Source organism: Triturus cristatus, chromosome 7 (genome assembly GCF_964204655.1).
Source record: "Triturus cristatus chromosome 7, aTriCri1.1, whole genome shotgun sequence".
Taxonomy (NCBI): Eukaryota; Metazoa; Chordata; class Amphibia; order Caudata; family Salamandridae; genus Triturus; species Triturus cristatus.
In genome coordinates, this window is record NC_140590.1 from 1,329,782,157 (window position 1) to 1,329,810,118 (window position 27,962).

Genomic DNA, 27,962 nt, shown 5'->3' on the forward strand with positions numbered 1-27,962 from the left:
TTAAATACTAATAAAACTGAATTTTTCCACAGACTTAACTTCAGTGGTTAAGTTACTGGGGGCAAAGATCACCACCATGCCAGCCTTAATGATAACGGTTTCCACACGGCCCACTGGGACTGTGCCAATACCTCCTATCTTGTAGACGTCCTGCAGGGACAGACGCAGGGGCTTGTCAGTGGGACGGGTAGGCGGGATTATTGAGTCTAGGGCTTCGAGCAGGGTGACCCCACTGGCAGATCTTCTAACGGTCAACCTTCCAGTCCTTAAACCAGGCCATGTTGGTGCTGGGCTTGAGCATGTTGTCCCCATGCCAGCGGGAGATTGGCACAAATGCCACTGAGGCTGGGTTGTAACAGATTTTCTTGATGTAGGTGCTGACTTCCTTGATGATTTCTACGAAACTATTCTGGCTGTAGGGGGGTTCGGTAGAGTCAATCTTGCTCACACCAATGATCAGCTGCTTCACCCCCAGGGTGTAGGTGAGCAGGGCGTGCTCGCGGGTCTGTCCGTTCTTGGAAATACCAGCTTCTCTCACCCACGCCGCCAGCAACAATCGGCACCGCACAGTCAGCCTGCGAGGTGCCGGTGATCATGTTCTTGATGCAATCCCTGTGCCCGGGGGCATCGATGATGACGTTATACTTGGCAGTCTCGAACTTACAGAGGGAGTTGGTGATGCCACGTTCCCTCTCCACCTTGAGCTTGTCCAACACCCAGGCGTACTTGAAAGATTCTTTGCCCATCTCGGCTGCCTCCTTCTACTTTTCGATGGTTCTCTTATCGATGCCCCCACACTTGTAGATGAGGTGGCCGTGGTGAAGGCTCTCCCAGGTGACAACGTTGGCTTCAAGGTGAAGAACGTGTCTGTGAAAGATATCCGAAGAGGGAAGGTAGCCGTTGACAGCAAAAATGATCCCCCGATGGAGGTTGGGAGTTTCAAAGCCCAAGTCATTCTGAATCACCCTGGCCATATCAGCCAGGGATACGCCCCTGTGTTGGATTGCCATACCGCTCACATTGCCTGCAAATTCGCTGAGCTAAAGGAAAAAATCAACAGATCTGGAAAGAAGCTTGAAGATGGCCCCAAAGCACTCAAGTCTGGAGATGCAGCCATTGTGGACATGATTCCAGGCAAACCCATGTGTGTGGAGAGCTTCTCCAACTACCCTCTTGGCCGTTTTGCTGTCCGTGACATGAGGCAGACGGTAGCTGTCGCAGTTATCAAGGCGTTTGAGAAGAAGGCTGCCAGTGCTGGCAAAGTCCGCAATCAAGGCCTCTGGCAAGAAGTAGCGCCAGCCACACCCAGGTGCCCTAATGGCACTGGGTACCAAGAATCCTCTGGTCTCGGATCGCCACCTGCACTCTATGATCAGGGACTGGGTACTGAGCATTAGGGTCCATCACAAGAGCCTCCACAGGAAAGGGAGGCTGAACTTGGCACTTGTTCTGATGTTCTAATATTTTGTGACTTACATTCTGGTTATTCCCCGTCTGTGATTTCTGAATAAAATATTGGCACGACTCAAAGATTTTTTTTTTCCAATAAATATTCACTGCACCCCAGATATGTTACCCATGAAGGAAATAATTTTGCAAAGAAATTTAAATATTTAGGCATTTTCTTTTCTTCATCTATGAAAACTACATTATCATTAAATTGTGATTCTATTTTAAGTTACATCAAAGATAAATATTTAAATGGTCTTCACTTAATCTTTAATGGTGGGGAAAAATGGACTCCACAAAAATTACTAGCACCAAAAACATTTTAGTCCCTTGCCATGATTCCTATTCAATTTCCTATGAAGTTTTATAAAGTTGTAGATCAACGTCTTTCAAAATTTCTTTGGAGCAATAAAGCACCTCGTATTGGATATAAAAAACTAAAATTGGCTAAATGTAATGGAGGTTTTGGTTTGCCAGACGTTTTTATTATCATAAAGCTTTTATATTAAAACAAAGTTCTTTTTGGTTTAATCATTCTCATTTGATTATTCCCCTACATGGCTTTCTTTAGAAAGCGGTTTAATAGAATAGTTTCCTTTACCTACTCTGTTAACTCTGCCCAATAAATCAATATTTTTTCATAAATGTTATTTTAAATTTCACTAAGTTAATATTAAATGATTTAGATTTAATTTTTCAATCACCCATGTCCATTACTGAACATATGTCATTATGGTATAATTCACATATAAAACTTGCTAAAAATGTCAGATTTTGGCACTCCTGGATTAAAGCTGGTATTTTTTATCTTCAAGATGTCTACTATAATAATGCTTTTATTTCCTTTAATGTTTTACAGACACAATTCAATGTACCTTCCTTTGATGTCCTAAAATATGAACTTCTATGCAATTCTATATTGGATTAATTTCCTCAAAATATACCTTCTAATACTAAATCAGATTTATCAATTTATATTCAAACGGTATCTACTTTATCTCATGGTGTTTCTATATTGTATATAAAGATGATTGCATTTCAAGGTAAAAACATTAACATAATTTCAACTTTCTGGAATAATGAACTTTCAATATCTCTATCTCATGAAACATGGAAAACTATTTGGCTTAATATTTCAGGATGGTTACCTGTTTCGCTTTATCAAACAAACTCCTATATTTTATACAATTGTCTATGGTCTCCATTGAGATTGTTTAAAGCTAAACTTCTTTCAACTTCAAATTGTTGGGACTGTAATTTGCATGCTGGTTCGTTAAAACATATGCTTTTTGAATGTCCTTCTGTTATTACATTTTGGACTGAAGTTTGGAATATTGTAAGAAAAATACTTAATATTCATGAAGATTTTTCATTTAAGTTAATTTGTAAATCTGTCGTTCTTACTCAATTACTTGAATTAACAGGAAATTAAAAGGTTTACCATCTATCAGCAGCTTTAAAATCCATTACAACATGTTGGGAAGATGTTTCATTGTTATCTGTCCATGTTTGGTGGGCATGGGTTATTTTTACTAGAAGAGGAGGTCTTTTATCTTTGAATGGTATTCATCATAATTATCTATTTTGGAAACCTATTGATTATTTATTTTCTTGAAATTTATTTTTCTCTCTAAATAATTAGTGTTATATCAACTTAGTCCCAATTTGATAGCTGTATTTTAATGATAACATATGTAAACATGTATACCTGTTTCTTCCCCCTTTTTATTTTCAGTAATATTTTATATTATATTGTACCTGTTGATATTTAATTGTTCTCAATTTCCATGTGTTCTCTTTGGGTATTTTCATAGTGCGATTTTCTGTATTGTCAGTTGTTTATTATAAAACTTAATAAACTATTTTGAACACTAATAGTTGGAAGAATATGAACAATAGAAGAGGGAGGTTTGGTGGCGTCTGGAGTTGGGATCCGTTCACAATCCACCAATAAATCATCAGTTCTGTCAAATACACAGTTGTCCTCGGCAGATTTATGACTTTTCTTAGGATTTTTCTGTTTACCGGCCCCCACACGCTCCTCTGTAGCCTTCTGTTTCGCCATGGCAAATAAGCAATGGAGGGAACAGAAGTAAAACAAATGACTGATATGAAGCAGGAAACCCAGAAACCCCAAAAGGTGTCCTGACCGTGACCTTGGTAGCAGCGTCCAAAGGCAGGACTTGCCACCGATGCGCTTGTAACAGAGCTCGGGGATGACAAAGGCACAAGATTAAGACCAGGGCAAAGGCCAGAAAAACAAAATTGTGCATCTGGAGCAGGAAGCACTGCTAATAAAATTATCCAACGCTCAAGTGCAGAACACAACTGTTCAGCAGGGTTTGGCAGGTCCATTAGGCCCACAAAGTCTGCAGCATGACACAGCATATGACACGGCTCACAGCACCCAGCAACAATGCCCATTTACCTCTCCCTGGTCTTGCAGATGCAACCTCCACCCACACAGCTGACCAAGAACTGCAATCCGTAGTCTCCAGACATTAGAAGGCAGACTGTAGAGGATGGCAGAAGCTGATAGTAGCTGCAGCTGCAAATATATTTGCATCAACCCAGCAGGTTGCGACTAGTGCCCAGTGCCTGGTGGCTGTTACAGACCTGAGGAAAGGTCAACAATCCTAAAGAACTGTAGAACTAAGGTACTGAAGTTCTAATGCACACCAAGCCCAGGCACCTGGCAGGTAGCAAAATAGCAGATGGCGCGATAGTTGCAGAACTTATCTTTTGACTGATGTAATATTAGACCTTGGTCTTTAAACCACCATAAAACAACCTACACAAATCCCATTATACAATATACTATAAAATCACATACATACCATTGTACACTATACAAGATTTCCTTCCTAGATTTAAAAATGGTCTTCCTATTACACATACCCTTCTGTTTATTAACTAAGATAAAACACTTTTGAGAATTCTAGTAGCACTACCAAAAATCTCCCTATTGCACATGATGTATCTAGATATTTAATCTCCCCTAAAAGCTCCAATGCTTGTCTGCATTCTAAAATACCATATTTAAAACAACTTATCTAAAAAAGACTTTATGAAGCTCAAGTAACATTTGGCATTCTAAAATGAGCTAACAATCACATTTACTGCCCAGGTACATTTCCCATTAATGTCTATGGCTGCTTTTTTCACATTTCCGTTCATGGTACAGTAATAAACCAATTCTAAGCTTTAACAACTCTAATCTGAGTGTTGGATTTAGTGAGGCCTGTATATATGGGAGCCATTCCTTATTTTGCCAAGAGGTTTGCTTAAAACTGGTTCAAGATTTTCCACTTCTAAATATCTCGAGTCCTGTTCTTGCTCATTCATTTGTGGTTTTACAAAGTTTTCAGTCTTTGTGCGGGTATTTGTGGGTTTTGGCTTGCTATACTTTATAGCAAAAAGACTCCAATTTCTCACACCCCTAAAAGATCTTATTTCACAGATAAATTAGGTCCAAGAAATAGGACTTCAAAGCGTAGGGATTAACTAGTGTCATCGGGTTCAAAAAGATTAGAGGTGTTTAACTTAAACGTAATATCTCACCAGGTATACATTTTCTCAATTGCATAAAAGTAGGAGTTGACTCTTGCAAAATGTCCACCACGTGCCAATGGGAGCGAATTCCACTATGACCTGCTTCTCGTCATTGCCAAGGGATGGCACTGAAAATTCATGCCTGAAAGATACCAAAACACTAACCCTCAGTTGGTGTCTTCATCCAAACATGGAGGTAAGTGGAAAATCTGCAGTACTCTTGCAACTGAAACCCTGCTAGTGGTGTCTGGGTAAAGGCCCTCTAATAAAATAAAAGCACGTATTCACTCGACAGAACAATTGTTTAAATATACGTACAGAAAACCCATTCATAAATTTAATCGTCCAGGTTCTGGCACATGACTAACACCAATTCATGTTCTGACCAATAGTTATGAAATGCCAACCTGTTTCATTGCCACCACATCTTAAGCCACGTTTTTCAGGGCCAGAGGGCCATGCAAACATCCATTTTGTACTGCATCTTAAAGAAGCATAAAACGGAAGGCCAACCTAGACTCGTTATAATGGTCATCAAACAATTAAGCTATGGAAATTGACTTTATCAAAAAACTCTATCACAAAATGTATATTTACCTAATGTCCACCAGGGGTGTACATACATACCAACCAGATGTGAAAGAATTATGGTTTACTGCTACCACCTGCAACACATCATTAGAAAAGATGGCATGCATTTCGAACAAAAGACTTCTAGGGAGCCAGAAAATTCATCTCAACCTTTGCATTAATTCAGCCAAGAGGCTGGAAAAAACCAGACATCATTGATTGCACAGATACTCAACCCCTGAAATCACATGGTGGTCAAGAGCCCATATACGTGAGATAATTGCCGTTAATATCTACAAAAGGACATCGTAAGGGAATCCTGCCCCAACCAAGTCGGTCGAGCATAAAAAAGAACTTTGTCTAGTTCTCATTAAACAATCATGCTTTCACTCAAACAGGAATCATTCAAATTTGCTGAGCAGGGATCATGCTTTCACTCAAAAGGTAAGGGTCACGAAAAAAATGGACCAGGAAAAACTGATTAAAAAAAAAAAAGCCTGTCAGATTTCATAGTTGTCTTCCAGGACCTGGAATGAACCAACTAATCCTTCAAATTAGTCGTGCCTTGGAAGGCAGAACTACATTTAAAAGGTGCTAGTGTTTTTTTTGTTTTTTTTTATTCGGTTCCGTTTGAGTGGACATTGGGTCTTATGTCAACACCACAGTAACTCGTTTGGTTTTGCCACTTTCTCCATCATATTAGCCCACAGTTTTCAATGCACACTTTTTACCAGATTCCTACTCCTCCCAGGATAGGCTCAGAGGGCCAAATGTTCCTGTACTGCCTGAGATTGTCCCATGAAGGTGCTTTGCTCTGCAGTTAGTAATATCTCTGATTAATTTAGAAGCTAAGGTACTAGCTAAGGCCTTAGCAAATAGAATACAACCAGTAATCTCAACAATAATCCACCTGGACCAGTCAGGATAGAAGCACTAGCCTCAACCTCAGAAGGCTCTTTAGAGTAATGCACAAAATAGCGTAGAGACAAGCAGAGGCAGCGGCGGTACTGGCACTGGATGCATGTATGACGTTCAACAGTAATTAATGGCCATAACTGCTCGAGATTCTCACCCGGTTGGGATTCGAGTCGCGGTTTCGGGCATGGATAGCCCTCTTGCACAGCGACCCACTAGCAAGGGTGAGGGTAAATGGAACAATCCAGGCCCTTTAAAATACACAGAGGGACGGGTCAGGGGTGCCCACTCTACCCTCTGATTTTTGCAATGGAACCACTCGGTGCATGGGTGCGCAATGACCCTTTGGTGTATGGGATTGACACTGGAGGAGGGGAGGAATTAATCTCCCTCTATGCAGATGATATACTGTTGTACGCCTATAAACCACGGAAGACAATTCATAAACTCATGCATGTACTCTAATTATTCAGCAGCTACTCATGCTACCAGATAAATTGGGTTAAGTTACTGGTATTCCCGCTGACGTGGGAACCACCAACACTTACGTCAGCATGTGCAGCACTGAAGAGGAACAAATTCAGATATCTGGGAATAAATATTACCAAATCAGGAGCAGACTTCCTGACACTGAATTTGAACCCACAGTGGATGAGACTACGCGAACATGTGGCCCACTGGTGGAAGCTCCTGGTCTCATTAATGGGATGGGCTGTCCTTTTTAAGATGATGGTGCCCCCACCTGCTATACATTCTGCAAAACTTACCGCATCGGTTCCCCAAGTCCGTATTTAAGACAATAAATGGAGACCTTCTAAATCTACTGTGGAATGGGGGGTTCCCATGTGTTTTCACTAAGGAAATTACAACAAGGGGTTTATGAGTGCGGGTTCCGATCCCTGACATTAAGTTACTATTTAGCATCTCAGTTGATAATGAATGGGCTTTCTCATCTGTATTGGCACCGGCTTACCAGGTGAACAGACAGGCCATGGGGAATGGGAACTATTTAAACGCCCTATATTGTAAAAAAAAAAAAGTCCGGCAAGCATACCCATGAACACACAGGTGATACGAGCTTGGGGTAGACCACGGAAAAGTTGGAGTGGGAGACTAAACTGAATGAACAGACCCCAGTATGGGACAGTGACATGTTGAGGGAAGTGGGGCAATTGCAAGGATTTCATAAATGGCACCTTATAGATGTGGAACGGTTGGGGGACATATGGAAAAAGGACTCAATGATCAAGTTTGAGGAAATGCAGACAGAATATCACCTAGCTGAGTCAGATTTTGCTTTCTTCAGCTCAGGCATGCCGTAAGGAAATATATAGTAGGATACATACTACCAGAGTCCTCTCCATTGGAAGACAGGTTACTGTTAGACCTGATGATAGAAAAAGCAGTGTCCCTCACTTACCGATAGATCATGAATAATTCCCCGGACCTCTTGGTACCTCTGAGGGAGGCCTGGGAGTCAGATCTAGGACTACTGGAGGGAAGCCATCCAAAGTCCTAGGTAGATTGCCATAAGATCAAGATTCAGGTTAGTGTGGCTCTGGATTCTACACTGGTCATATACCCCTAGAACACTCCAGTATAGACTGGGCTGGAGCGATTTGGACCACTGCATCTGGGGGTGCGGAGAGAGAGAGAGGTACCTTCTTCCATATACTCTGGGCTTGTCCAGTGATACAGCGGTACTGGAGTGGGGTGATTCGGATCAGTGGCAGGACAGCAGATTGGAATAGACTCCTGGTGGCACCGAACGGGAGTGACCAGGGAAATTCAATGGCCTGCACATACCAGAACATGGCTGCGGCTGTGGTAAAAAAAAATATTGCTAGAAACTGGGGAAGAGGCCCCCTTGAGAATTTAGCTAGCAAAATGATCTAGATTGGTGCCAACAGGCAGAAAAAACGATCTACCAGAGTAGAGGATGCCCAGCAAAATGGGAAAAGATTTGGTCAGCATGTGAAGCATACAGGGGTGAAACACAGTGAATAGCACAAGGACTACAACACAAGGTGGATCACTAAATAGTAGGCCGGGATGTGTGATGGAATGTAATTCATTGTTAATTGTACTATGTATTGGATTCTTAATACCCTGTGTCCAGTCTCTTGTGATGGTGTATTCTGTTTAATAGAACTTCTAAACTTTTTTTTAAAAAGTCCATAGAGTTTCCCGATCCACCTTGTCAAATGGCACTCTAAGAACCACAAAGCAGCAGAACAAATTGCCCAATGGTCTATTTATTTTTTTATTTTATTTGCAAAGTTTTATATAGCGCTGGCTAGACCCGGAGGTATCAGAGCGCTTTACATGAGGATCAGTGAGTTACAGGTTGCATAAACAAGTATAGACATCGGAAAAAGAAAACATGAGGTTACATAATGTGAGATAATTGGCTGATACACACGTCTTATGGGAGTGAAGAGGTAGAGGGGGAATGGTAAATGGGGGTAGGGAATGCAGGTAGGAAAACAGGGAGGCGAGAAACTATGTCCGATGTCCGGCTGGGTAGGTGCCAGCCGAGGGGTGAACCAGAGCCAAACTCCTCTATATCTGCATATGACAGCTCCACCGGGCATCAGCCAAAGTAGCTCGGGCACCGCAGTATTAGCAAAGTTGTATATAGCACTGGCTAGACCCAGAGGTATCGGAGCGCTTTACATGAAGCTTACGGGGAGTGAAGAGGTAGAGGGGTACTGGTAAACAGGGGTAGGGAATGCAGGTAGGAAAACACAACGGGGAGGCGAGGAGAACGGTCTGATGTCCGGCTGGGTAGGGGCCGGGCGAGGGGTGAACCAGAGCCAAACTCCTCTATAGCTGCATATTATAGCTCCACTGGGCATCAGCCAAAGGTGCTCGGGCACTGCGGTAAGAACAGTTTTTGGTTTCCGCCCAGAGGGCATCGTTAAAGTTCCATCAAGAGCACCAGTCCTGGTGTTGCTAGTAAAGTTGCTGGTCTATTGTAGAATGTCCCGCCTTAAGCCCCACTTTTCTATGGGAATTGTTTAGTTTCTACCCATTCCTTCAGCTTACCCAAGTTTATTTTGGAAAACAATTTGTCCCCTACATCAAAGTAGATTTATTAACCTGTAACTTTTAAGGTTTTTGTTTTTTGCCCCACCCTTTTTAAAGATTGGTCTAAACTGCAACCTTCCAATTTTCAGGAAATATATATATTTGTTGAAACACTAAATAAAATGTTGCCCGCCAATCCACACTTGTTTTAACTATAATGGTGGGTACATTATCTGGACCTAATGCTCTGGTTAATCCTTAATATTTCTAACCAAAAATATCAACGGAAAATCACTTTATATACTTTCCTCTTTGTGCACTCCCCTCCCCTGCCATATATCTCTTCCAGATATGAAACCCATGCCTCTTCCACTACACAGCTCATTTTTCTTAGACCTACCTGGTCCATGCTGTACCAGCTGCCAAAATATTTGTATTTTCTGTGCTTCAATTATTTGTTTCCAATACAGCTCCCTATAAATCCTTTTCTTACTGCTTATCAATTGTTGTATTTGTTTTTGGTGCTGTTCAGAAGGGTATTTATCTTATAATACTATTTTATCTCAAATATTCTCTACCATTTTCTCTTCTACCATATCTTTACTTGCCTTATTACAGCCTGTGCTATTTTCGATTGTTTCCCCTTAGAGGGCAACTCCACCCTTAAACATTATTATGCAACCCTTAGATATCGGGTATGTTTTCTTGGAGTAGAATATCTGGCTTTTATTGAAAGATGGCCAGCTCTAACTGTTTTTTGCAGATCCTAGTTGTAAGTCTTCTAGGAAAAGGACCTACTTTCTACTCATAGTAGCATATATACTTGGCTCTAAATGCAGAGGATAATGGTCACTTCCACAAATCTATTTTACCGTAAATCTCTTGACTGTATAAAAAAATCAAGCATGCATAGAATATGTAATCAGTCGAAGTATTTGATTCCCGGCTGTAAATGTATGCCTGGCTGGTTGAGCTATGGCAGTGCGTCCATTTTTGCATAACCTCCTATTTGATCCCAAAAAATTAACCAAAGCTGTATTGCATGCTGTTGTAGACCATTCTGGGAAGCTTGCAGATCTAATATTATATGCGGATAAGATGTCTAATATCAATCGCAAATTCCCTGGCCCAATTTATGAATAGTCTCCCCGTAACAAAACCAAATCTGTGCATTTGCCTAAACATAGCCATTCTATAGCCTCCTTAAATGCTGTAAATTCAGCTTCATGTTCTTCCACATTGCCTACTTGGAAAATCATTGTGAATGTGTAAATATTAATGTACATATCCAGATTACATAAATGCTCCCGGCAAGCCACAATCTAATTGCTTCTTACTGATAGCATTAAGTTATTGTGATTTTTGCGTACAACAGTGTTTGCAACCACCCATGCCTGTTGGCTTTATTTGAGACCTGGTGAAATCAATCTATTGCTGGTGGTTCATTGCACAGCCTTGTCTTCTGTGAACATATAATCCTATGTGATTATGTTATTTAATTAACAATTTCTAAATCTAACATTTAACATTCTAGTCAAACGACAAATATTCCATGATTGAACGAACAGGCTGTGTGAATTAATTATATCTTAGTCGAGATCCATCAAACCCTCAGATTTCTTCACAACAGGGGATGCACATTGAGTCTCCTCTTCATATATACTCCTATACTCATTAGGACTATTCAATGGAATGGCAACTTAGTGATCCTCTATAGCTATTTTCTACCCATCACGCATCCTTTTCTTGTCTGTTTAACTTCACTTGTTTTCCCAGTCTGGCATGATTAGTCAAAGGTTGTTCTTAATGTGAATTATTTTACTATGTCCCTTTCCGATACTAACTTTATACCTTCTTTTAGTATCTTTCTCTGATTTTTCGAAGGCTTTTTTAACAAATTTTGAGAAGTGCATCACTGTATTTCTCTCCCATCTTTGCTACTAATCATCCCTACTAGTTTTATCTTTTGAAGTTATTGCTTTTAAGCTTGGGCATTTTGAAATGGGGTGCAATAATTGTCATTTATTGAGAGGAATTGACTTCATAGCTCTAAACCTTTTTAGGTCACGCTGTCTGGTTTGCTAAAGACATCTTGGACAAGCTGACCTAGGAATTTATTCCGCCTGTTGCCTACCATTGGCCTTGTGGTTTGTAACTCCTATTTTCTGGCTTTCTATATACTGGCTTTATTTGCTTTAGGCTATCCAGCTTGAGTTTGTCCCTCCTGTTGCTCAAACCTTATTTACTAGATTTCATAAACTCACTTTCTGTAAAAAGGCCTTAAAATTGTTTTTTGTCTCATTTGCTGTGCATACATACAGACAGGTCTAATATCTGGCTCTCTTCCAGGGAGCTTGGTCTTCATTTTTCTTTGACTTCAAAATGAGAGAATGTGACAATCCTATTGAGTACCCATGTAAGAGGAGAGGGTGTAGGAAGTATTTTTCTAGCACACAAACTGTGCTGATGTTTTAGAATATATCTGAATTGGTACAAATGAAGCACTGTTTTTGTAATCCTGAAGTGTGGTGGAAACAAATTTGAATACAATCAAAATAAATCAATACACTAGTTGACATTTGCATGCATTATCGTTGTGTGCAGCAAAACTATATTTCAGTGCAAATATAATGGTGGTTTCAATTGAAAATGTGTTCTTTGTAATGGCAGTGCGCTACCACACCATGCATACACACTATGCCATTCTACTTCACTCTATGCCCTTCCACTGCACTCTATTCTATGACCCTCCATGACATGCAACTCCACTCCTCTCCATCACTCTGCAACACCCCACTTGTCTCCATCCACTCACTCCATAACACACAGCTCCACTCTACCCCACCTCATGCCATTCCACTCCACAGCACCCCAATCCAGTCTACCCCACTCCACTACAATCTACCCCAATATACAACACTTCTCCAGTCTACCCACTACTCCCCACTCCAATCAGCCCAAATCCACCCACTCCAATGTACCCCAATCCAACCCACTCCACCCCGTCCAATTTACCCCAATGCAAAATCCATTACAATCTGTCCAACTCTTCTCCAATCTACCTCACTCAACTCAACCCCACGCCGCCGCAATCTGCCCCACTCCAATCCACCTTAATCTTTTCCTCTCCAATCTACCCCACTATTCCTCCTCACTCTACCCCACCTCACTCTACCCTACTCCAGTCCAATCTACCCTACTCCAATCTAGCCCACTGCATTCCAACCTCCTCTAATCCACACAATCTACCCCACTCCAATTTAGCCCACTCCACTCCTTACCAATCTGGACTTCACTCCATACTAATCCACCCCACCCCAATCTACCCAAATGCACCCCAATCTTCCCAAATACACCCCACTCCAATACACCCCAATCTAACCCACCCCGCTCCACTCTACCCCACTCCAATCTAACCAGCTCCACTCAAATCTAACCCACTCCAACCTACCCCACTCCACCCCACACTACCAGACTCCAATCAGCCCCTCTCTACCCCACTTAAATCTGCCCCACTCCATTCCAATCGATCGTGTCTAATTGACCCAGTCTACCACTCGACCCTAAGCTACCCCACTTTACTCCTCCCCAATGTTTTTCACTCCAATGTTGATCCACTCTAACCTACACCACTCCAATCCACCCAATCTACCACACTCCATTCTACTCCAATCTACCACACTCCACTGCACCTCATGCCACTCAAATCTTCCCAACTCCAGTCTAAGCTAACCCACCCCACTCAACCCTTTTCCAAGCTACCCTACCCCACTCCAAACAACCCTGCTCCAGTCTACCCTATCCAATCTGTCCCACATCACTCTATCCAGCTCCACATCAACCTACTCCACTCCTATTTATCCCACTCCAATCTACTCCACTAGAATCCGATCTACCCCACTCTATTCAGTCTACCCCACTCAAAGCTGCCCCCTCCGCTACAATCCAATCTACCTGAATCCACCCCACCCTAATGTACCTCTCTCCTATCCAACCCACACCACTCTACCTCTCCCCAATATACTTCGCTGCAACATCCATTGTAGTCTCCAACTCCTCTCCACTCTAATACTTCACTCTTCCCCAGTCCACAATATTCTACCCTACTCCACACCAATCTACCACAGTCTACCCCATTTCACTCAACTACCACATGCAACTCAAATCTACCCCACTACAATCTACCATACCCCAAACTATCCTACTCCAATCTACCCCACTTGATTCTGCCACACTCCAATCTACTCCATCCTAACCCCATCCACCCCACCCCACACCACTCAAATCCAACTCCACTCCAGTTTACCCCACTTCATTCCAATCTGCCCCACTCCTATGTAACCCACTCCACCCCACCAAACTCCACCCCAATCTACCCCCCACAATCTTCCCAACTCCGATCTACTATCTACTCCACTCAAATCTACCTCACCCTACCCCAATCCAATCTATCACTCTAATCCTCTTTAATCTAACCCACTACTCCACAATCTCACTCCAATCTCACTCCAATCCATCCAACTCCACCCCAATCTACCACACTCCACTCACCACATGCCACTTAAGTCTACACCAGTCCAATCCAACCCACTTCACCCAAATCCTCTGCACTCAACCCCACTCCAATTTACCCTACTCACTCCAAACTATACTACTCCAATCTACCCTATCCAATCTGCCCCTCTCCAATACACCCCATCTACCCCACCTTAATCCAATCTACCCTACACCCTTCTATCCAACTCCAATCTAGACTACTCAATCTACCCCACACCAGTCTAGACATCTACCCTAAACCAAGCTACCTAATCTACCCCCACTCCATTCCACCCTCCTATCATACGCCCAATCTACGCTCAGTCAAGACAGTTATACTTTAATCTGCAACAATGAGCCATAAAAGTGCATAGCAGAGACTAAATACATTACAATACATTACAATAAACAGTCATTAAAAAAACTTCATGAGTAAAAATGAGCTGGAGATAAAGTGCTGGCATTGGGTTTATAGTCTGATTCCGAGAAGTTATGGATTCCTAGCTTGCAAATTTGTCAAATGCACAGGAAAACATTGCGTATAAAACAGTTCCTTGATTGCAGAGGAGGTCAAGTGCAAATTTTTATATTTTTTTAACCTTAAGCAACCATGGTATGTCAGTCACCTTATCTAAAGTCAATCTGACATTATGGCACTCGAGAAATGCGCTTCAGGTTTCCTCCATAATCGTAGCCATAATAAAGGTTGTAATTAAATGTATTCTTCTATAAAGCCGAGACCCATATCGTTGTGACAGAAGGTTGGTGGTGCTGATTGGGGAACAGCCAAGAGTCTACGTGTAAATTAATTGTGTTTCTCTTTTTGGAGAGACCATATAACCCACATTCCTGCTCCAGAAGTACCAATGGAAAGGCATTTCAGTTTAAAAATATAGACTAGTTCTTTGACCGGTTTGTGCCCTAGTTTTTTTGCAACTCGAAAAATTGAGTAAGCAGTTCTCTGAACACTTCTCTGAAAACTTTACCAAAAAATTCCAGTTAATTGCAGAATCAAATCAAATTCCCTAGTAAGAAAAACTCTGGACTTTAACAATCTCTGCCCCAGAAAGGCAGAATTTTCTGGACTTAGAAAACCTGGGTCCACACTTTATTATAAATGACTTAGCTAAATATTTCTTTAGTCCAAAGCCATCCAAAAAGGTGTTAAAGGCATCCAGCAGAGCCTGCAGTCTATTCTCGGTTCTGGCTTTGAGAACTGCATCGTCCGTGTGCAAAATTATTGGTACTGGGCAGGAGCCAATCTTGGGCTAGTCTTTACCTTTACATCTGAAGAACTCTTCTAGGCCATTAACCCCTTGAGTGCCCGCCCCTTTCCCCGCCCTGTGCCGGGCATTTCTTTAGCGGGCGGGGTTTATGACGAGCTGGTCTCGTCATGGGCACAGCGCAACCGCGGCCCATGACGAGACCAGCTCGTCATGAGCACTCAAGAGGTTAATGTAGAATAGAAAGGGAGCCAATACACAACTTTGGCATACCCCTACTTTAAAATTAATTTTAGCAAAAGATTGCCCTCCCTGCTATATAACGGATCTTGGCTAAGAGTTGACCAGACAGACTGAGTAAATCAACCAGTGCCCTGTCCATCCCCATGCCTTCCGTGATGCCCCAAGGTTTGGACCGTTGGACCATGTCAAAGGCACCGTTGGGTCCAGAAAGGCCAAGTGTATAGATCCCTTCTTAGCCTTGACATGTTTTTGGGTAATAAGATAAAGGTTAACACTCTGGTTCACTGTAACCAACCCTGGACGAAACCCAAACTGTACATCAGACAATACTGGATTTTCAAGACCCCGGTCTCCAAGTTTAGACAACCTAACCCTGGCCAATATTTTTACGATGCTATCTTATAAGACAGGAGGATAACAGCAAGGCTGGCTTTTATCCCACCTTTTGAATATAGGTACAATTATTGCCTCATGGTTGGGACCAGTGGGCCTACAGTGGCTGCTCTCAAAACATTTGCAATAACGGACGGCCCAAAATTGAGGGTGCTCTTGAAGTCTGAGGATGTTCCATCCGGGCCTGAGGCTTTTCCTGTAGGACAACATTCAATAGCCACAATAACGTTGGTCAGGTCAAACTGAATGACTCAGGAGGACAGCAGCTTTAAGATCATGATTTATTTCTCCAAAGAGGCTGACTAATTACTGGGAGCAAAGATCTTGGAAAAGTGTGCTACTCGAGCATCAACGGAAAAGACCGCCTCTATCTGGTCTTTCGTTGCTTGAGAAGGGGTGGAATTTCTTTCCAAAAGGCACAGTGAACCTTTAGGCTACTTGTTCATGACAATTGCTGTAAGGTCGAAACCAGCAGTGTAGATGTGGCTGTATACCATGAGTTATTTGTTAGACCTGTACTAACCACTGGGGATATTCCTATTGATTGATGTGTTCCTTGTGCTACCACAGATTATGTAAGTTATGATCCTGACCGACTTTCTTTTTCTTTGTTATCTCTTTTGTATGTCATTTCTTTGGAAAATGTAAATAAACAAATTATAAAAAAAAAACCTTTAGGCTACTTGCATCAGTCTTCCCACTCTTTGGCCGGATTTCAGCCTTTTTAGCTGAGATGGCGCCTTTGTAGGCTTTCCTAGCAATCACTATTTCTAGCTTACCCTATGGGTTTTTCCCAAGAGCGGACTTTAAACTTTTATGAGCTTTAGAGCATACTCCATTAAACCATCTAGGGCTGCTTGGTTTAACGGATTTTCTCATGGTTAGTTGTGTTGCTATATGGACCCTTAAGGAAGCAAATGCCTGAATGTCCTTAGAGGAGGTAAAGTGGATGCCTCATTGTTTGCCACTATATTGATCATAAATTGATCCCGATCTACCTGGTTCCACTTAATACGAATTTCACACTTATTGGTCTATTTGGCAGTATGTGAAGCCTGACTGTATTAGTGAGCCCCATTGACAACTGCAGAGTAAGCAGGTTATGGTCCCTAATACAGCTTCTTAAAACCTCATTTCTAAAAGATGGGTAGTAGGTCTGATGAAAAAAGCATATCATTTGTGCTGCAAGACCCTGCGACTAATGTCGGGGCTAATGTATTACTAAGTGAATTAAAATCCTGTATAATAAGTTTCTTTGACAAAATTAACCTATTCAAAGCATCTCCATAGGGGGTCTGTCTAGGGTGCGGCAGTGGTACATCTAAATCCTTCTGAAAACCACAGGTCACCATGGTTTTAGAGCAGCGTATGCAGATGTTAAAGTCCCCTAACCACATTATCTAAATTTCCTTGTTTTGCCTGCTCTCTACATGCTGTAAGATATCGGCAAATCAACTTCTTTTGTCATGGAGGAATTAAACGTTATGATACAAATGTATAGGTAGAAGATGAAACTTTTTTGATGCTTTTAAAAAATATTTAATAGTGGGGTGTACAATACAGTTCCTGCACAGTCGGGCTGACAAGTTTGACAAAACTAGATATCAGACCACCCTTGGCCCTTCCTGAGAGTGATGGGATTGCTGCACTTCAAAAGGGGGAATAATAAAGTCTCTGATCCTTTTCCCATGTCTCTTGGCAACAGATAATCTCATAATGCTTGACTAATTGAAACCAATTAGGATTATGCAATTTGGGCTTCAGGCCCGCCTTGTTCCATGATGTAACATTTAAACTTGACAGAACAGAGCCCACCTAGCAGCAGACAAATCTTCCCCATGAGAGAGGCTGGTGTTTGTGGTTAGAAGCAGCCTGGAAACAGCTGGCTGGTTAGTCTGCCTGCTCCAAAGATGATCAAGCCTCGTATCTACTAGAGACCTGCAGCTTGCACAACAGAAGTATGTTTGGATCACAACGTCCTGTTTTTAATTCCTGAGTGAACAATGATCTCATAGTCCCTTAGTGAGCCATTAAAGAAGCCTAAGGGGTGAGCATTGATATTCCCTTGCATTGCTTTTCGAGGATGTTAACAATGTAACATTGCTCATTTGAAGTTCGGTCTTTTAAAATGATTATGCAGTCCCCTGAAGAGGTCTTTACATGTGGCCAACCTAGGAGACTCTTCTGAGAGTGGATCTCTGCATACAAACTGCAGGTTCATTGTGAGTGCTTCCTGAGCCAATAGATCACTTTGTTTAATAAAGAGGCATGAGTTTCAGAGGAGGAAGTTGCTAGCTTGGGACATTTTCCAGGATAATATATGGGGTGCACTCTGGGGAATCTGAGGGCGGATATCAGCGTCCTTAATTTGAATAGTATTTTCAGTGCTTGGCAGGTGCGAACTTTCCCACTGATCTTTGCAAATTTCGTAATTACACCTGATGCAGTTTATTTCCTGGGTCTCCACCAGAAGGCTGATTTATTTATGCTTCGATATATCTTAGTTCTTTTGTTCTATGTGAGGTCAGAGTCCTAGCGACTAAGGGGATTGGGGTTGCAATCATCTTCTGGGGATTCTAGATTGATCAGCGGCAACTAAATTCTAACTATATAAAGGTGCATTCACCCCCACTCCATTCCACCCTATTATAATCCACCCAATCTACTCCACTCCAATCTACTCTACTTCACTCCAATCTACCCCCAATCCACTCTTCCTCAATCCACCCCACTCCAATCTACCCCAATGTATCCCACTCCACTCTACCACAACCTACTCTACCCCAGTTCAATCTACCCCACTCCAATCTACCACAGTGATCGCCCCAATTCCCCGCCCCCCCCCCCATCTAACTAACCCCACACCACTAACCTTTAGCCATGCTGAACAGCAGCCACACTGGTGTACAACATAGCTAAAACACACTGCCAAAGCGAATAGCTCTCACATATACAAGCCCTATTGGCTTTGCCAATACTTGTATCCATTTGCAACCACTCAAATACCCATACATTATTTCCTCTTCCGTCATTCTCTCCTGTTCTTTTAACTGATGCTTTCAACTCACATCCTCTAGAGGTCTTAACCTCCATCTTATTACTTGTGCTGTTGTGAGCTCTGTGCCCACTCTTCTACCCTTATTGCCTCACTTATCCCCCAACTTCAGCCCAACTTCACTCTTGTTTGCATTTTCCACACTTTTCCATATGGCTATATATAGTAGTTTCCCTTTTTTTATTTTTTTATTTTTAAGCAGTATCAGATGTTTGGAAATGTATACTTTTGGTGTATTGTATTTTTTTTTTTTGGGCGCGGCCTCCCCCTTCCCCTCTGATTCTTCCTGTGGAGTTACTTCCCTATTTTCCTCCACAGGTCGCAGTAGAATAGGCACACGCTAATCTATTTGTCTTAGTTCATCAACGATGCCTTGCAGCTTCTGGAAATGCAAAATGTAATTATTCAATACTCACTTCAAGGATACCCTGCAGTGTTTTTTGCAATATTAACATATCGAGCATGGCTGTCGTTGACTAAGTTGACATTTCCAGAACTAGGGAGGAATTTTGATTGTTCTCTTGATCCACTCTTATCCATTATGGGGCTTTGCCTAAATATATTCCATATCTCCTCCAAGCTAAAATTAGAACCTATATATACTAGCTTAATCTCACCCACCCTCCACCCTCCTATATTTCCAATAGCTACTTCATGACTTGTTATATCAAAGACAGGCGAAAATATTCGGGGTGAAATAAGAAAACCTTGGTTCTAGTTGCATTTTATTTCAGTTCATCAATACATAATCTATTAATTTCCTGATCTTATAATATTCATGTTACCGATTTGATCTTCACTTACATTGTTAGTTGCATTGTCCTCTTATTATAGATTATCAATTTGTATCTGCCTTTAGTTAAAATGCTTCCCCACAATATCTTTTATGAATTCAGTTACTGACATGCTAATAAACCCTCCAGGATCCCTCTTGGCAGGGCTGTTTAAGGCCTCCATGGTTTTTTTTCTCACCCCCTTTATAGGATCATCATTTATTCCCATCTCATTCTGCCCCTTGGTTTCTCCCATTTGGCTCTGGTTCTCTCTCCCCTTTCAACTTCCCTTTCGTTGTTTGGATGTTCATATTTTTTGGGGGGTGCGACAGCATTCAATTAATGAATAGTCCCCTTTCTTATACCAGTGTTAAGCTGTTTTACACCAATGAGCCAGTCCACTTCGTCCAAGGCTTGGAATATCCCTTTAGAGAACCAAGATTTCCACTGCACTTACCTCCTCTCCGACTGTCTATGTCCGTGCTGGAGCCGCCACCACTCTTCCTCTTGTGCTCCAGCTCTTTAACCAGCTTATCCCCTCAGTTGTCACTGATAATAGGCGGACCTACCTGCGCCCCTAGTGACTGAGTTCTGTCACGCGTCTCCCTCCCCCCGGCTCCCTAGTGTGAGGTCACCATGGCAGCACCAATAGCATGCTGAACTAGGGCACAACCGCTTGTGGGGCTATTTACTCCTGTGCCTACATTCCTTTTTAGGCCTCGCAGACCTAACGTTGCGGCGCGCAGGCGCTGTCCGCTCTGAGGTATATTGTAGTAGGGTAGGTTTTAGAAGTGGAGTTGAATCCCCACCCATCTTTTTTAGTGGCTGGCTTCTGATTGAAAATGAGGCTTCTTTGTTACTGCCCGGTCTCCTTTTGGGACCGCCCATCCGGATTGGATCGTTTACTCGCAGCGTTACTCTGTCTCCTTCATTAGTCAGTAACTATTTTTTTCAGTCCCCTTCGGCAAGGGTGGCCGCATGTTTATTTTTGCATCGCACTAAAGTGAAAGCGCGATCCAAATATTAACAAGCCGGCTGCCTTTGCACAATGGCGGGAGCTTGTTTCTATTTGCAGCGTGGTCGCTTTCACTTTAGTCGGCCGCGCTTGTTTTTCTAATTATTTACTTTTTTTTCATGTTGGCGGCACACGTGCTTTACCTTTAGCCATGTTAAGCTAAAGCGCGAGTGCCACGATTGCTGCAAAAGTAAAGCAATAGAAAGAGTGGCCTGCCATTTTCTTTCTATTTGTTTACTCCATGCTTGTTATGACTAGGAGAAGGTTACATCCAGTGGGATGGGCTGTACCGGATGAACAATCTAGTGCTGGTCCCGAGACAGGGGGATAAGACAGTCATGCGGTCTGTGAGGGCGGCCAGCTCACTGACAAGTAGGAGCATCCTTGCCGAGGGCCAGAACGTTAGTGGCCCTCATACCACGAGGTTAAAGGTGTAGCCGATAGGCATTTCAAGTGAGCATGTAATAGTTGCCACCCGGAGCGCTTGCAAGTATAATGCAGTGGCAGTGAATTTCCGCAGCACATTTGCACAGCTGAGCCAAGGAAGCATGGAGTAGATGGCATTTTCGGTGCAGTCACAAATAGGGTCAGTTCTTTCTGCAGAGCAATGAGTGAGGTTGTTGGTTCGGTGAGGGACAGGAACACATTGTCTGCAAACAGATTTTGTCTCTCCCCCAAAGGGAATTGCTTTTATCTCTTGAGACTCCCGTATTCTGATCGCCAGGGGTTCAATGTTTAGCGCGAATAGAAGGGGTGACAATGGGCACCCCTGCCTAGTCCCTCTGGAAGGGGAAACGCGGAGGATGCAGTCCCATTAACTTGCACTCTAGAGCGGGGTTGTACGTAGTTGGCCCTGATCATATTTATAAATTTGGTGCCAAAGTGTTGTAGCGTGGTAAAAAAACTCCCAGTCCACCCTGCCAAATGCCTTTTCAGCATTCAGGCCCACTATCATTGCCAGTTTCTGACGTCTATTGGCTTTTTCAATTCAGTGTATTCTCCGTATATTGTAGTTTGTCTGCCTGCCTTGTATGAAGCCTGATTGATCAGGATGGACTAGGTCTGGCATCCGGTCATTCAGTCTCACCACCAGAATAGAGTACAATTTAGCATCTAAGTTCAGGAGTGCGATGGGTCAGTAGGATGCGCAGTGGAGGTATTTTTCCCCGGTTTAGGAATCACTGTGATCACTGCCTCTGCCATAGATGGGGTCACCCCTACCTCCTCAGCCATGTGGTTGAAGAGCTGCTTTAAGTGGGGAATAATGTCAGGCGCAAATGTTTTAAAAATTGGGCCGTCAGGCCATCTGGACCCGGTGCCTTATTGGATTTAAGCACTTTAATTGCCGCTCTCACTTCCTCCTGAGTTATAGGAGCAGTGAGGGCGTCATTCCAGGTCTCGGAGACTTGTGGGAGCTTCAGTGACTGTGTACTGAGTTTGTTTGTTCGTCTCGTGGATCCCCTGTATATAATTTCTCATAGAATTCCCTGAATATATTGGTATTTTTAGTGTCTGAGTGCAGCGTGATGCCCTCCCCATTTTGTATACCCCCGATGTATTCCTTTTCTCTCTGTTCTCTAAGCTGTCTGGCTAGGTGTTTACCTATTTTGTTACCCCGCGTGTAGGAGATCTGTCGTAAACGTGACAAGGTATATTCCACCCTGTTGTATATCGATCTTATCTTCCCCCTGAGGGCGGTGAGTTTGCGTTGCCCTTCTCTGTATGGTGTGCCCTTATGTTCTTTCTCCACCCGTTCTAGCTCTGTCTCCAAGCTCTCTAGTTAAGGTGGTATGGAGTACAAGGCATTTACCTCTTATGACCGCCTTGACGGTGTCCCAATTGTTGAATGTCGAAGTGTCTTGGGGTGAATTTAGTGTATACAAATCTGTAATTGCCTCCCTCAGCAACCTGTCTCTCGTCAGGGAGATCGGAAAGTACCACCTAGGGGTCCCGGGCGCGGCATGGCCCCCAACTCAAACAAATCGAAACGGGGCAATGGTCGGAGATCGTGAGTGAGAATTTTTGCCTCCTGGAGGGAACCCAACAAGCACTGGCTAATAAAAACATAGTCAAACCCAGAATAAGATTGGTCTATGTGGGAGCAAAAAGTGTAATCTTTGGTAGCGGGCTAAAGAGTACGCCAGGCATCTCAAAGTCTGAGATTGTGGAGAGTCTGCGTGGCCCCCTCAGGGAAGGAGCTTGTAGCTGTCCTGTGTGGGTGGGTACTGTAATTCTGCCTGCCAGGTAAGGTTAAAATCTCCCAATAGGGTCGTCGGACCTTCTGCAAATTCCCCTACCTGGTCTAGAAGTGATGTCAAAAAAGTGGGTTGGCCTACATTAGGTGAATATGTTGCAACAAATGTGCAGGTTCTCCCCCGTAATGTCCCCTTCACCATGACTATCCGGCCATCTTTATCGGCTTTGACAGCTGCTGGTTGGAATTTGGTTGAGCTATGGAAGAGGAGCGCCACACCTTGTTTGGTAGCGGCCGAGGACCTATATATGAGGGGGTATTGTTTGTGGCATAACCTAGACTCTTCTGCATGGCTTAAGTGCGTCTCCTGTAGTGCCACTATCTCAAATCTGTGATCCGTTAGGTATTTCTAAATTTTTGACCTTTTAAGTGGCGTTTACTCCTCATATGTTCCATGACACAATAGACCATACCATTACGTTATTTAATTCCTACCTCCTTCCACCTATCTACTTGGTCATCAATCCCAATTTTAGCTCTACAACCCCCTAGCCACTGGGCCTCCCGCTCTAACTCCCCACCAAGTCATGTGGGCCAAATACTGAGTGTATGGAAAATCTTTTGTCCACCACCAACCTAACCCCGAAACCCTCCCCTCCCCCCCCACCCCCCCCCCCCATAAAACAAACATTGTCCACCGATGTCCTGTATCCTGCAAGCCACCACCATGCCCACCCCGCCTTCCAACAAAAACAAAAACTCCAACAATACCAACATCCAGTTGTATCAGATGAAAACTGGAACTTCGACAGGTGTAGGTTACCACATGATTGGGCATGTTGGGGGGGTGACTCAACCGGAGTCCCTGTCCGCGCCCATCGCGGCTTCTCAAAAATTCTCCATTGATTGGTGCTCAGCTGAGGGCATGCATCGGCATCCTTTAAGGACTTCGGCTAATGTCCCCAGGGCGTGCACTGAACATTCAAAGACGCTCTAGCTGGGAGATACACCACTCCCTCCTAAAATGATGGTTCTTATGATGCATACGAGTGTTCAACTACTTCGGCCTGTCCCCGCGCAATGTCCCCTGAGAGTTCATTATCCCGGTGAGGCCTCCCCTTCTTTGAAGTATGCTGCAACTTTCCTTGCTGACAGTTTGTGTGCAAGCTCCGTTGGGAGCGTTGGTCATTTATGCCCTCCCTTCAGGCTTGTGCTCCACTGCAGGTTTGTGGCTGCCTCGGCCCGTTCCCCCTGGTGTCTCGTGTGGTCACGGTATCTCCAGAGGTGAGATCCAGCACCCACAGACCCTCCTCGAGTTCAGTGATGTGGCGCATCTTATTGTATTCAAAGCTCAGTCGGAACGGATACGTCCATCTGTACTTTGAGGTCATCGCGGAGTTTCATTGTGAAAGGCCAGAATTGTTGCCTCCTCCCCAGTGTCACGGGTGCCAGATCTAGGTACATGCTGCAGCGAAATCCCTGGAAGGAGATGTCACTAGTTTTCCGGGCCTCTTGTTGAAGTACTGGGAATTTAAAGCCCAGCGGTGCAGGGGAACACACCCTAAGACTTCGGGTTCTTCCTGTTTCAGACCTACAGAAACAGTCTTCTGGGTGAAGTCAAAGATCGATTTATTGGCTGCAGACCAATTACAGGTATCCGAGAAGTACAACACAATGTATGTTCTCAGGAGACTGCTTAAAAATTACAGAAACGGCCTTCTCCTTGTATACAAAATATCATGCTTCAGGCACACATTCCTTGTTTTACGATATGGTCATTTACATGTATTCATTACAAACGAAAAGGCAGAGTCATGATGACCATCCCAAATTCCAGTTAAGCCAGCCCACAATTATTTACCCAGCGAGGCTCAGATCCCACATCAGATATCAACAGGCCCCAATAAACACGGGCATCTCCTGTTTGGAAAACACGCCATAAAGCAGGAAGAGTCAGGTGTGAAAGAGATTAGCCGGAGGCTCGTGTGGGATGAAAAGGCTTTATGGTGTGTCAAACCCTGATGCTAATCACAGGTGGCCGTAGGACGGGGAGCTCGTGGGACCGAACTGACCTGGGGCAGCGGAGCCAAGCTGCACAGGTCACAGAAGTCAAACAGAAAGTACATGTGTTATAAAGGCCCGTATTTGCTCATAATGTGTAGCCTATGTGAGGGCAACCATAAGATGGCCACCGCTCCAAGATGGAACCCACGAAGTCAATATGTAATATCGTATATGAAGTGCATTTATCGATAAAACGTTATACAAAGCGCTTGTACATGCCGCATTGTCCATTCGCGGTTCGCTGATACCGGAATAGACAGGGGTAGGGCCCTGTCTCCCACGCGGTCCCAAATTTCAAAGTACCACATTGTAAGACTGCTTCCTTTACCTTGAAGGAGTGGAATTCCACGAATGTCTTGTCTGACGTCGATCTCCAGTAGACTGTCTCCCTAGCCGGTGTGCCCGCTCCAACTTAATATGGGGCTGTTGTGGACTGAGAATCTCCACGAAGAGACCCTCAAGGAAGGCCTCCTGATTCTGCCCCTCCACTCCCTCCTCCAGATCCCGGATCCGAATGTTGTGTCTCCGGGCTCTGTTTTCTAAATCTTCCGACTTCAGCAGTGCGAGCTGTAATTGCTTCTGGAGATCGTGCATCTGTTCTTGTGTAGCCGCAGTCCGCTTGTCTAGGTCTTGGGTCTCTAAATTCAGCACTCGCATGCCTACCGAGTCCACATCTTGCTGGAGCGTGGCCACCCGGGCAGTCAGGTCCGATTTGAGTTGCTCGATGGAGGCTTTGATGTCCTGGTTAAGCTCTGCGCGCAGTTCCGTCTTGAACTCTCGCTGGGAAGATTAGATAGTCTATCGTTAGTGCCATGGTGTCCGTGAATTCACCCTGCGCCGGTGGTTTTATTTTCTCAGCAGGAGGAAAGTAGTTGGTGACATTGGTAGTCTCCGCCTTTGGTGACATAAGTGCATCCTCAGTGACCCTCTTGTGTCTGTCATGCTGTTTGCAGGGAGCAGGCGCCACCACCTACGTCGTGTTAGGCAAAAGCGGTGTCCTGACAGTGGTGTCTGCACTCCCCAGCCCCCCCCGCACAGAGGACCAGCAAGTCTGTATTGGCAGTCTATAGAGGGGTATGCTGTAGGACCTGGTGAGACACGGTTGTTTCAACAGGGTCAAATCGTCATCAACACTTCCACAATTTGTTTACCAGAACACTACTTTAACCTTCCTTAGTGCTCCTGTAGTCTTCAGAAACTAATACTGTATATGGCTGTCTGATCCCACCAATACACCTGTACTACACTGTTTTCACAACTTTTTCTTGTTAAGGTATGTCACTTGGGGTAATGCGCACTTTACACTGATTCTTCAATGTTTAACTGTATTCTTATGTACAATAAATTCAACTCAATTATTCTAAAGTAATTTTAGCATGCTGGTTTTCTCTTGATTTATTCATGACAGTGATTTCATTTTCTTACTGTATACTGAATGAGTTCCATGTGAACGCTTGCTTAAACTTTGTTTCAATACCCAAGGTCGCATGGACATTTGGGTTGCTCTTGTCTTGAGCAGAAGTCAAAGTAAGAAGGCCCTCCCTTCAACTCGGAAGGTCGAGTTCCAGTCAGTGCTGGAGTCAACATTGGGCGATGCCGATCCAGCTTTATATCTGAGTCGGGTGGGATGGTTGGTTCCACTGTTGGATGTCAGCGGCGCCAGGAACAATGTCATTGTAACTGGCTCCAGGGAAGGTTATGGTCTCGTGAGCAGAGGCGGTTGGGATCCAGCACTGGATCAGGGGCACCCGACTGGTGCTGAAAGTAGACCCACCAGCGGGAATCCAGTAGGGGCACTTGCCAAACCCATAGGGCCGAAGGTGCTCAACAGGTCAGCCCACCCAAATATGAGGTGCATGGCCTCATAAAACACACATAGTTTGTCAGGGGGTTACTCTGGCTCTGGGAAATGCGGTTAGGCATGGAGCGGAATCATTGGAAGGCCCCACGGCTGACACGTGGGAGCGGGGCCAAGAGTGGCTTCTTGGATTTCTTAGATTTTTTTGTGGGACTCACCTGATGACTAGGAGCAAAATGATGAGTGCCTTGAACGGCTTTGCGAACATGCCCAAGACCTTCCTTGTGACCAGGATATTTGCAGTGTCGATTGGCATTGGGCGACCAGGAGCTTCAGGGATCGCTCCTGCTGCGCCTTGTGGTTCATAGTTAAACACTTTTCACAGGTCTTGAAGTCATGGCCCAGTTCCAGGCACCTAAGACAACACAAGACGGGGGTCTGTCACAGATGTCAGTCTGTGACAGGAGCCCCAAGGTTTTTTTGGGTGACAACACCTGCACACTGGGAGCCGAATCTAATAAGAGTCAACAAAATGTCAACAAATTGGTCCAAAAACTGGACGGCGGTATCATTCTCTGGATCTGCCCTGATGGAGTAGAAAGAAAAGAACTGTCTGTGCACTGGGGTGGAGCCTATGTAGGCACTGCACACATCACTTCCGGCACGGACCATGCCGACGGCGCTGGGGTGGAGCCGAACGACACGACCTAACGACATGCAGAGGTACTGTGCAATATTTTCCAAATCCAATCTGATGCATGGGGAATAAGGTAAGGAATCTGCGGCTAGAGGTCTCCATTAGGTCTCATTGCTCCTCAGTATTTTAATATCGGCAGTGACCCTTTTTTTTTTTTTCTCTGGTTGCCTGCATATCATGTGCTTGGTGGAGAGGGCTGCTGTATTTCTGGGAGCCATCATGCTGGGTTAGGAGTCTAGCTTACCTGGACTGTTACGGAGTATGTTTTAAGCGGGCACTTATTTGTGGCATCATTGGTATGCACATATCGCTGTTCATTCGGCATTGGGGTGAGAAGTCGCCCCATTTTTTCAATTGTTTGCATAAGGCGGCACTCACTCAAACATTCATTTAAGAGAAAACGCCGTGCATTTGCACAGTAGAAACGTACAGTGGGCTTGCCTAAGGCAAGTTTG

General features: G+C 43.9%; 1 protein-coding gene and 1 pseudogene across 5 annotated transcripts in view; one reads left to right on the forward strand and one right to left on the reverse strand.

Moving 5' to 3' along the window:
- On the reverse strand, positions 1–27,853 carry LOC146811976 (elongation factor 1-alpha-like; annotated as a pseudogene).
- LOC146811975 (uncharacterized) overlaps positions 1–27,962 on the forward strand; it is a 696,581-nt gene that overhangs the window by 349,473 nt on the left and 319,146 nt on the right. The window lies entirely within an intron of this gene.